The 12,013-nt window shown below is 39.6% G+C and overlaps 1 protein-coding gene across 2 annotated transcripts in view; it reads left to right on the top strand.

The window, feature by feature from the left end:
• EDNRA (endothelin receptor type A) overlaps positions 1-12,013 on the top strand; it is a 55,574-nt gene that overhangs the window by 16,072 nt on the left and 27,489 nt on the right. The gene's annotated exons all lie outside the window — the stretch shown is intronic.

Raw genomic sequence — 12,013 nt, forward strand, 5'->3', positions numbered from 1 at the left:
TTGCAAGTTTATTATAAAACTAAACATGCAATTACCATAAGACCCAACAATTGCAATCTTGGGCATTTATGCCAAAGAAATGAAAATTATGTTCATGCAAAAACCTGTTCAGGCATGTTCATAGTAGCTTTATTTGTAATAGCCTGAACCTGGAAGCAACCCAGATGTTCTTCAGTGGGTGAGTGTTTAAATGAACTATGGTACATCCATTCCATAGAGTACTACTCAGTGATAAAAAGGAACAAGCTATTGATACACACAACAACTTGGATGAATCTCAAGGGAATCATGGTGAGTGGAAAAAAATAAAGCCTATCTCAACAGATTACATACTATAATTCCATTTATATAACATCCTTGAACTGACAGAGTTATTGAGATGGAGGACAGATTAATGGTTGCCAGGGGCTAGGGAGTTCAAGGGAGAGGGGAAAGGAGTGTGGTTATAAGAGGTCATTATAAGGGGTCCTTGTGGTGATGGACCTATTCCATGTCTTGCCTGGAGGTCGATACACAAACCTACACATGTGATAAAATTGCATAAATACAAACAAATCAATGAGTCACACGGGAGAAATCTGAATAATATCACTGGATCATATCAATGTCAAAAAAATGGTTGTACCAGTTTACATTCCCACCAGCATTATATGAGGCTTCCAATTTCTCCACATCCTCACCAGCTTATTATTGTCAGTCTTTTTTATTATAGCTATTCTAACTATGTGTAGTGGTAGCTCATTGTGGCTTTAATGTACTTTTCCCTTAATGATGAATGATACTGAGCATTTTTCATTTTCATGTACTTAGCTATTTGTATTTCTACTTTGATGAAATGTCTATTTAAATCTTTTACTCTTTTTAATTATGTTATTTCTCTTTATATTTTTAATTGTAGGAGTTCTTTACATATTCTGGACAGAAATCCTTCATCAGATATATGATTTGCAAATATTTTTCCCCACTCTGTAGCTTTTCTTTTCATTTTCTAAATGGTGTCTTTTGAAGAGCAAAATTTTAAAATTTTGATGAAATCCAACTTATCAAATTTTTTTCTTTTATGGACATGTTTCTGTGTCATATCTATGAAATCTTTGCCTAAGCCAAAATCACAAAAAAATCTCTTATGTTTTTTTAACAGTTTTATAATTTTAGCCGTTACATTTAGATCTATGATCACAATTAATTTTTGTGTAGTATATGAGGTAAGCTTCTAAGTTCACTTTTTTGCATACACATATCCAATTGTCCCAACACCATTTATTGAAAAGACTATCGTCTCCTCAAAGAACTGCCTTGGCACCTTTGTTAAAACTTAATTGATGATAAATGTAAGGGTTTACTTCTCTTTTCTTTTCCAGTCCGATGACTTATGTGTCTATTGCTATGTCAATACCATCCTGCCTTGATTACAGTAGTTTATAGTAAGTTTTTAAACAGGTATTATAAGTCCCACTTTGTTGGATTTTTTTTTTTCAAAAAATTTTTGTTTATTCTGGGTCCTTTACATTTCTATATAAATTTTAAGATCAACTTGCTAATTTCCTTGAATTTACCTAGGAATTGTATTGACTCTTTGGATGAATTTAGAGAAAATTGCCATCTTAACAATGCTTATCCTCCCGATGCAAAAACATTTATTTAGGTCTTTGATTTCTCCAGTATTTGGTAGCTTTCAGCAAACATGTCTTATACTTCTTTAAATTTATTCCTAAGTATTTTATTCTTTTTTGATGCTATTTTGAATGGAATTGTCTCAATTTCATTTTTGTATTTTTCATTTCTAGTATATACAAATGCAACCAATGTTTGTATATTGCTGTGGTAGCCTATGACCTTGCTGAAGTCCTCACCATTACACTTGCAGCATCAACTTGTTTCCACAGCTAGTGTGTGATGGCGAAGAATGCAATGACTCTCAGAACAGTTTGCACCAATAGTGCAAATGTCAACCAGTAGAAAAGGCAGTCATCTCAGCGTTATCTTGATCTTGCAGGTCCTATGAAAGATTCTCCTGAACCGTGAAAAGGGATCTCCAGGGGTCCTCAGGCAACACTTAGAGAACCACTGATCTAGATGGTCTCTAAGCACCTGTCCAAAGTCTAAAATGCTATAATTTTTCATATTTAAGATAAATGTTGTTTACCAAACTTGTCTTAATAACATTTGCTTAAGTCACTGATTTTCATGGCAGTCAATATTCCCTAGACAATTGCTGCATGTAAAACAATGTACCAAGTGTTCTGAGAGAGATGAAAAGGAAATAGAACATTGGCCCTAATCTCAAGGAAATGGTACAAGTCTCTCTCAGTACTCAAGTGTCTAGGAAAGGAAGCCCAGCTAATTAGTAGGCTAATTACATTAGACCCCAAATTTGTATGTTTTCTGTTCTAGGTAGCACTAAAAATAAACAAAATACTTATAATGGAGATACAGTATGTGTCGAATATCAAGACTGAGAAGTAAAACTAGGTTAAAATCTATTATTCTTGACTTATACAATTTAATGTTATCTCATTTCCAAATGACTGGAAATAAGACAAAGTAGGATCAAACTCATTTTCAAATCTTTTAATTCTTAATGTTACACTATGATTTATAACAGACCCTTGACTGGAAGCTTAAAATAGCCACTTACCTAATGTTTTTTCCTGCATTTTACTTATAGTCCAGATTTACAGTATGGTGCTTATAGCTCACTGGGCAAATTTTCTGTATATTTTAGCTTCTCCCTGGAGAGGAATAAAATACTGTTCATACATTCGAGGTAAATAAATAGTCTCAGGACTTCACCTATGGGATTCCACAGGTACTGACATCCTTCATCCTATTGGGTAGAAAAAAGAAAGGCAAAAAGGACTAAAATATTCATAGTTGGGAAGAATAAAAGAGAAATTGGGAAGACAAAATTATTCATATAAAATGAAGGGAGGGATTGAGGTTAAGCGAGTTTAGGGATAAATGGAGTTGATAATAGTTTCAGAGAAACCAGCTGTAGACTGGAGTTCTGATATGAAAAAAAAAAATCATGCAATTTAAAAGCTGGCAGAGAATTTAGAGATAAGAAATGTTGGGCCAGAATGAGATTATATGGCAGAGGAGGAAGGCAAAGCCCAGAGATTTCTGACAGGGCTAGAGCTGGAAGCCAGAATTTCTAACTTCCCTGCAGTATATTACATCCTTCCCTCTTCTGAAACTTTAGTGGGTGAATTGTTTACATGCATGTCATTCTTATGTGAAGCATCATTACATGACTGGTGACTCAGCCATCTTGAGCATGTCTTCCTAATTCACTTTATACCTCAGCTATTGCAAATTGTCTTATTTCCTAATGAATTTGTTATTAAATATTCAAAATCACCTCAACCTTATTACTGTAACACACCAGCTTCAGCATCAATAGTGTTCTTTTTTCCCCAAAAGACACATATGGTATCATTTTCTTCATGTCGCATACCGTATCTTAGTTGGGTCATCGTTTCCATCAACACAGGATAATTGTGACCACATGACATACTTTACAATGAAGAACTAACCTCAGTTCTTAAGATTTCACACATTACATCATTAAATAGGCAGCATGCTTTCAAATATGCCGTTGGCTTTTGCTTTTTTCTACTTATTACCACCTTCCTGATAAGTTCTTTGGGGCTACTACCTAAATCTACATGTGGAAATCATTACCAGTCTGTTTTTTGTTTTGTTTTGTTCTGCTTTGTTTTCGCCTGCATGCTTCTTTTAAATAAGCACTAGCATGTACTACCATAGAGAGTGCTGATTAAAATAAACAGGAACATTTTTTCAATAGGTTTTGGGTCTTATTGTGTGTCCAGGTCAGAGCACTTATTTTCTATAATTAACTATCTTTTCTCCATCCAGGAAAAGCCGGGTTCATTCTTTCCAGTGTAACTCTTCTTTCCATTATGAATTAAATCCTAAAATACTGACACATACATTTGGCACTAACCTATACAATTTTGATACTGAGTGCTTCTAACTTTTCTTTTTGAAAAACATTTAATTCTTCTCCATCCAATGATCCTTTGGTTTTAGGCATACCAAAAAAGTAGAAGTCATAAATCCCTTGATTCTAGATTGGCATCCTTACAGCAGCTTTATCAGAGACATTTCTTTTCATTCCCAGCCTTCAGGTGACTGAGATTCTTGGGGATAATAAGCCCATATCTTGGGTGAACCATCTTTCCTCTAATGAAATAACCTTCCTGGGTTTGGAACTTGGTTTTAGAAAGTATTTTTTCGGGACTTCCCTGGTGGTGCAGAGGTTAAGAATCTGCCTGCCAATGCAGGGAACACGGATTCAAGCCCTGGTCCGGGAAGATCCCACATGCCGCGGAGCAACTAAGCCCGTGCGCCACAACTACTGAGCCTACATGCCACAACTACTGAGCCTGTGCTCTAGAGCCAGCGAGCCACAGCTACTGAGCCCGCTCGCCTAGAGCCCGTGCTCCGCAACAAGAGAAGCCACTGCAATGAGAAGCTTGCGCACCACAACAAAGAGTAGCCCTCGCTCGCCACAACTAAAGAAAGCCCGTGCGCAGCAACAAAGACCCAACGCAGCCAAAAGTAAATAATAAATAAATTTTTAAAAAATTAAAAGTATTTTTTCCTCTTTTTTTTTTTCTCTCCCTCACCTGGTTGTTATTAACATCTATGTATTTCAGATTCTAAAAAGTTAAGACCTCAGCCAACACCGAAACACTGAATATTCAATGGTGAAATAGATGAATAGTGGGTAGTAGCAACAACCTCAAGTTTTCTAATCTAAGTGCAGAGTAGCTGGAGCAGTTCCTCAAAACCCATCTCTTACAGGAACTAACATTTACAGCCTGCAATGGGTCAAGCCCTGTTCTAAGGGCTTTGCCTGGATTAATTCATTTCACACTCCCGTCAACCATATGGCATAGTTTTCATCTCCAGTTTTCATTGAGGCACAGTTCACTTGCGTAAGTCATGTAGGGTGCAAGGCAGCCGGGTTCCGGAGCCTTCTTTGGCTGAGCTCCCACAGAATGTTGCTTGCAACTTCTTTAGGGACCGTCACATCTGTTCACCTTCTGGGTAGTCATTTCCTTGTGAATGGGGCCCTTTGTACCTGTGGGGTCTGCCACCCCCCTGTACCTGGTAACCTGGATGACCGTCCTTCACAATCTCACTGGAAAAAACAGACAGAAAGTAGAGACTGATAACCACAGGCCGTGCAAATAGCTCACACTTCCAGATACTTACTTCTGCTAACTGCTTTCTATGGATTGTCTCTTCTGTCACGCACAGTAACCCTGTGAGGTAGCTGCCATCACCATTTCCATTTTCTAGAGGAGGAAACTGAGAAGCAGCGAGGTTAACCAACATGCCAAGGTCACATGGTGTGAAACATAGCAGAGCTGGGATTCAGTCCAACCCAGGAAGTCGAGCTTCAGGGCCCACGCTCTTTACTACACCAAGCCACTTGCTTTCATTAAAAGGAGTGCTTCTCCATCCCCCCAGGTCACGGAGGGCACCCAGAGTCGAGAACATCTGTGGAGTGTCTGCTCTGCTCTAAGGATGTCGTGCTTTCCAAATTCTTGGGCTGGTCGGGAGGCAGGAGGAACCTGTCAAAGGAAAAAGTGTATGGCTAGGGTGGAAGCCACGGGTTTTGTTTTATTTATTTGATTTGATTTCTGTGAAAACTCTGCCTCAATCCGGAAGCAATTAAAGCATAAGGGAAAGGCAAAATTCATTCTCAGTCACGCAAAGTGATTTATTTTATTGTAACCAATTTGAGATTTGCAACAGCCAGAAAACATGTTCTCATGGAAGGCCTGTCCTGGGCATCACAGGCTTTATTACCATCCCAGTCTGTACTGTTGGGAGATGTAGAACATCTTTACTGGTGATTCGACTATGTACCAACTTCTACATCCCAGCCCCTGCCCCAGAAAGAAAGAAAACCTCAGAACCCCACTTTCTGAAGACTGGTACCTGGTCCGTCATGTCCAGCTTCAAGTGACCCAAAAATAATCCATGTTGAGGGGGAAGAGAACATTTTATTTACTTTGAGGGTTCCAGCTACTACAGACTATATTCATAAATCCCTCATTCCTTCCTGAGATGGGTGGGGTGGGATGAAGGGAAGGAGAAGAAGCCCTCATCCTCACCGGATGGGCTGGAAAGAAAATTAGCACAAAGAAAAATGCACCGCTGGTTTTACTTATCGCATTATTAAGATGCCATGACAATAACAAAGATAATATCCAAGTAATGGCATTAGCATCTGGAATGGATAAAAAGAGGGGGTAAATTCATTTATATTATCCTTTTCTTCATGGTCATGAATAATTGGTACATTTCAGCTTATAATTCCAAACTATAGCAGTTCAAAATAACTAACGTCTGTGCAGTGTACATTCAGCTTGTGGATTCTCTCATAAGCATTGTCCCATTTGAGCCTCCCAGCTGGTCATCATACCATTGTGGCAGGTATGAGAGCCACCCCATTTAACAAATACAGGAATGAGACATAACAATGGGTAAGTGGCTTACCCAAGGTCACTGTTGCTAACAGATAAATCTTGTATTTGAACCTAAGTCTTATGAAATGACAATCTAAGTTGATTTTAAGGAAAGAACAGCCTTATTTCATAACGCCAAGCTGGTGAGGCCTGGGACATGAGAATCATGCACACCAGTTAGGGCTCAACCTGCTATTGAGCTGTACCTTTCTACACTGATGGCTTTAGGCACCATTGGCATGAGAGGCATGCAAACTACGTGGCCCCAAGCCATTATGATTTTTTATTTATGTCTCTATTATATTCTATTTTCTGCTCATCCTGCACTATCTGGCTGTCACTATCATTTTTTTACTGATCATGGCATCTCTAGAGCAGAGGTTCTCAAAGCAGAGGTTGGTGGACTAGCAGCATCAGCATCACCTGGGAACTCATTAGAAGTGCAAAGCCACGGGCTTCCCTGGTGGCGCAGTGGTTAAGACTCCGCCTGCCAATGCAAGGGACACGGGTTCAAGCCCTGGTCCGGGAAGATCCCACATGCCGCGGAGCCACTAAGCCCGTGTGCCACAACTACTGAGCCTGCCCTCTAGAACCCACGAGCCACAACTACTGAGCCCAAGAGCCACAACTACTGAAGCCCGCGTGCCTAGAGCCAGTGCTCCGCAACAAGAGAAGACACCGTGATGAGAAGCCCGCGCACTGCAACGAAGAGTAGCCGCCGCGTGTAGCAGTGAAGACCCAACGCAGTCAAAATAAATAAAAAAAAAAAGTGCAAAGTCTCAGGCCCCACCTCAGACCTACTGAATCAGGAACTCAGGGCGGGGCGGGGTGGGGCGGGGTGGGGCGGGGCGGGGCGGGGCGGGCGCAGCTGTGTGGTTTAATAGGCCCTCCAGATGATGCTGAACCTGCTGAAGCTTGAAAACAAGCGTGTTAAAGCAGTGATTCTCAACCTTGGCTGTACATTGGAATCACCTGGAAGCTTTAAAAACTTCCGGGCTTGTGTCCCAACTCCAGAGATCCTGATTTAATTGGCCTAGGACAGGATTTTTGTTGTTGTTGTTTTGGGGTTTTTTTGCGGTACGCGGGCCTCTCACTGTTGTGGCCTCTCCCGTTGCGGAGCACAGGTTCCGGACGCGCAGGCTCAGTGGCCATGGCTCACGGGTCCAGCTGCTCCGTGGCATGTGGGATCTTCCCGGACCGGGGAACGAACCCGTGTCCCCTGCATCGGCAGGCGGACTCTCAACCACTGCACCACCAGGGAAGCCCTAGGACAGGGTTTTTAACCTCAGCACTACTGACATTTTGGGCTAGATAACTGTTCATTAGAGGGCCTGGCCTGTGCATTGCAACATATTTAACAGCATCCCTGGCCTCTACCTACCAGATGTTAGTAGCCTCCCAACAATTTGTAATAACAAAAAATGTCTCCAGACATTGCCAAATGTTCCCTGGGAGACAAAGTACCCCACAATGAAGAGCAGTCATCTAGGGACATGGCCTGGGCATTGGTATTTTTAAAAGCTCCCTCAATCATTCTAATGTACAGCCAAGGCTGAGAACCATTACTCAGGAGGGTTCGTATTAATGAGTAGCTTTGGATGTGCAATGCACAAATAACAGAACCATTTAAAAAGAACAATAAAAAAAATGGGTGTAAAGTAAAAACAAATCAACCTGCGGGGAAGACTCAGACCGTTCACCCGTAAGTCAAGGACGTGAACTTCAGGGCATAAATTTCACAGCAACCATTTGGCGCCTTACATTTTTGCTTACTTTCTGGTTGTCAGGTATGTTCCAGAAAGCTGACATAAGCAGGTACATTGTACATACCATCAATAAAAGATCACAACTAAGTAGAAATTGCTTTGTACCAAATATAGTAGTGGCCAGACGTCCTGCTTTTGGATCTAGTCATTCTAAAAACAGGGTGCCTATTGGTGGATCATGTGGTACAAGTCCTTAGGTAAATCTGTTCCGACAGGTTAAAAAATGCAGCCTATCAATTTTATGTTGATTTTTCCACAATCCGAATCAGCCACACAAATACAGAATTTCTCCATTAATTTGTGCCATTTAGTAGTGCTTTCGTTTTCAGGTGGAGATCAGGACTTTAATTATGTTTCAGCTGCAGAAAAGTCCCCTCAGAAAAGTCCTAAAGCAAAATCCATGCTCAGCAGATGAGCCTCTGCTGCCTAGGTTGCCCTGGGCTGTTCCTCTGTGGTCCACTTGAGAGCCCGATTGGACCATAGGACGGGCGTCATCTTCAGGTGCCTGCTCTGTGGCTCTTATCAAGCTGGACGGCCTCAGCACAAAGGGAGAGCTCTCCAAGCAAAGTGTTTGGCAGCCCCTCTTTACCGTGGACTTTTCAACAGAACTGTGTTCTCCCACCTCCTCCAACAACTAGTTGAACGGTGCATTGTTTGTTTCAACATAAAGAGTGGAAATACTACTTTCAGATACTTTTAAATGACTTTTAAATAGAAAGTAAATTATAAGATGAATGTGTTTTCTGTGGAAAATTGGTGCTATCAAATTTCAAAATGTGAAAATATTTCCCTGAATTAGTGAGTTGAAATCATTAATGTGTTCAACACCTACTACATACGAGGTACTGTTATAAATATGAGGCAGTTATAAGTATGAGGGTTACATAAAAGCACAGATCCTCTTATGGCAAAAATAAGCTATGACTGCTCCAAGGTGCCAGATTTATGCCTGAACCAATCCGACTTGTTAGTTTGTCAGAATGGTTTGGTTTTTCTTTCATTGAATTGATATTAGCTTGTTAACAATAATGAAATCAACTAGTTCTTTTACCATGGTCTCTTTATGCTAAGTAGTTCTTTATCTTTTCCTATCCTAGTCTAAGTGGTTTTCCTCAACGTGCTTTTAAAAAAATCAAAACATTTTAATTAGGCAATAGAACTGCTTCCCAGAAGTCTGCTCTAGGAAACAAAATCATAAAAGACTGCTGGAAGGTATTATTTCCATAATGTTCTGACTTTAAAAAAAAAAAACAGGATTTATGTACATAGGGAGTTTTCTGGAAGAAAACACAATTTATAATTAACAGTGGTTGCCTTTGGGCAGGGAATTAAGAGGTCTTGAATAGAAGGGAGACTTAACTTTTCATTATACAAGTTTTTATACAGCTTAACTTTTACCAGTTTAAATATTGTATTTTCCATTTTAAACGCTAGGAAATAACAGAAAGGATACATTTCCCGTAGTCCTTCATAAGCTCCAAAATGCCTCTTCTAAATAAGAGAAAAATAGGTGAGCTATACTCTATGTCTCTTTGATGTCTTCCTTTTGTATCTGTTTTCTTGCTAAGACAGAGTGGGCTGAAAGGAGTCTTTGAATCTAAGATTACTCCAATATTGGTTCCATTAAAGAGGTTAACAAGCAGGTCCTACTTGAGATTGGGTAGTTAAGCAGGACCTCTTTGAGGAAGCCAGCTTTAACCAGAAAGAGAAGTTGCCTGCTGGTAGGACCCTAATTTCCTGCTGGCAGCATGCGAACAGTTACTATCCATACATCCCTTGAGAATGAAGTGGATATACGTCAGGGATGTCTACACTGTGATTGTACCTAAAATTTTTTTCTAATGATTTCTTTCATTCGCCTTTGTCAGTAATTCCCAAGAAGAATCAATGCTGGCAAAGAAAAAAAAAAAAAAAAGAACAACAAAAATAACCAAACACCTATTTGTGTCAAAGAAAGACAATTCTGTGATCTATTTGGTGCTCACCAAACTCCATGATATCTTTCTCTTGGGTGCTTCCTTTATACCTAATCCTAATTAGAAGTTTAAGCAAGCATGAAAAAAAAAATTTTCAATTGAGATTGGAAGGGCCTGAAACAATACATGCTCTGTTCTTAGCACTTGTTACTTAGACCTGCACAGGATTTCAGAGTCTCCCTTGTTAAGCCAGAAACATCCTTTTCTTTTCCCTCATTGTTGGATGTGTGAATTGGGAAATCCATCCACGTAGATCTCAGGATCCTGTGTCTCTGGGAATGAACCAACCATAACAATTCAACTGTTCCAAAACTTATCCTATAACAATCCTTACACATTTTAATTACATCTCTCTAGTCTTTAGTGGAGAATTACAGTTCTGGGACAAAATACTAAACTCCCACTGTGTAAAAAGTAATTTTCAGGTTTTCTTTTTAGGGGGTGATTCATCTCAGAAATAGTGTTTTATGTGTTTACTTGCATCTCAGAAATAATGTTTTATGTGTTTACTTGCATCTCAGAAATAATGTTTTATGTGTTTACTTGCATCAGGCATTCATAAGTAGCAATCAGCAATGGTATAATTATTTTTTAGCTTCGTGAGAACTGTCAGAGTTAGAGTGAGAGGAAGAAGAGACCAGCAGTAGGGCTGGATTGAAGGAAAAGGTCTTTTAGAAAACTACTCAGAGGAAGGGAAATATGTTTGAAAACCAAAAAGAGAGAACATCAGAAATTACATCAAACAGGATCTTAGCCATAAAAAATAGAATTATAGATAGCCCTATGTTACTAAACTCACAAAATGCATAAGTTCTGATTTTGTATTTCTCGGGTAATAGTTTCCTATCCTCTTTCCATGGACGCATATGAATGACCACGCCAACCATGAAATTAAACCTTACTCTTTTAGAAATGGTAGAACGAAATTGGAAGGTCAACTTAGAGTTACTATGGCGATAAGTACTCTGCAAAAAAAAGAAGTTTGTCAAGTTAGTACAGTATTATCTCCTATTGAGTGGAGTACGTTTAAATTCTGAGTCACTAAGCAAACATAAGAAAGGACATCAATACCATTTTTACTCTTGAAAAGGCATCATAGATATTCAGCAGAGGCTTCCTCCTTTTAGGTAGCTGAGCTATTATTTAAGGCCATGCTTCTAGTACGATACCTAATTAGATATCTCTAATTAGATATCAGCAATTCACAGAGGATTTATGTTCCTGCTACTCATCACAGCCACTAGAGGGTCATCACCCTCTCCCTGGAGCAAAAATTTCAAATTGTCAACATGGAAGAATAGATGTCCCTGCGAATGCTACAAACAGGTCACAGTAACCACATTTTCTTGTATGATAGAGGAAAATCTGAGCCTAAATAAAGATAGGCCACTGGTGTCACACTTGCTGAAGCAGGGCAGCAAGTTAAGCATGGAGGAAAAGGTGAGTTTCAAGTGGCTTTAGCTGTTAACCAGCTGGCAAGGCCAGTACATTCTAAACCACTTCACTTTCCCAGTATTCTCCAGAACATCTTATTCAGAGCTTTGACCGCTTGTCAGGAGATAATATAATCTCCCAATGCCACTAGCTGAAAATGATTCATTTCACTCATGATTTAGTAAGACTTGATCAGAGATGACTGCCTGCTTCTCAGTTAAGCCGTCATCCAAACCCCCAAATCTTGCTCCTCTTTGAAAATCAGGCGGCACGACTACTTCCTATAAGATCAAAGTTTTATCTCTTGTTATGATATTTATTACTCTCCACA

Source organism: Phocoena phocoena, chromosome 5 (assembly GCF_963924675.1).
Source record: "Phocoena phocoena chromosome 5, mPhoPho1.1, whole genome shotgun sequence".
Taxonomy (NCBI): Eukaryota; Metazoa; Chordata; class Mammalia; order Artiodactyla; family Phocoenidae; genus Phocoena; species Phocoena phocoena.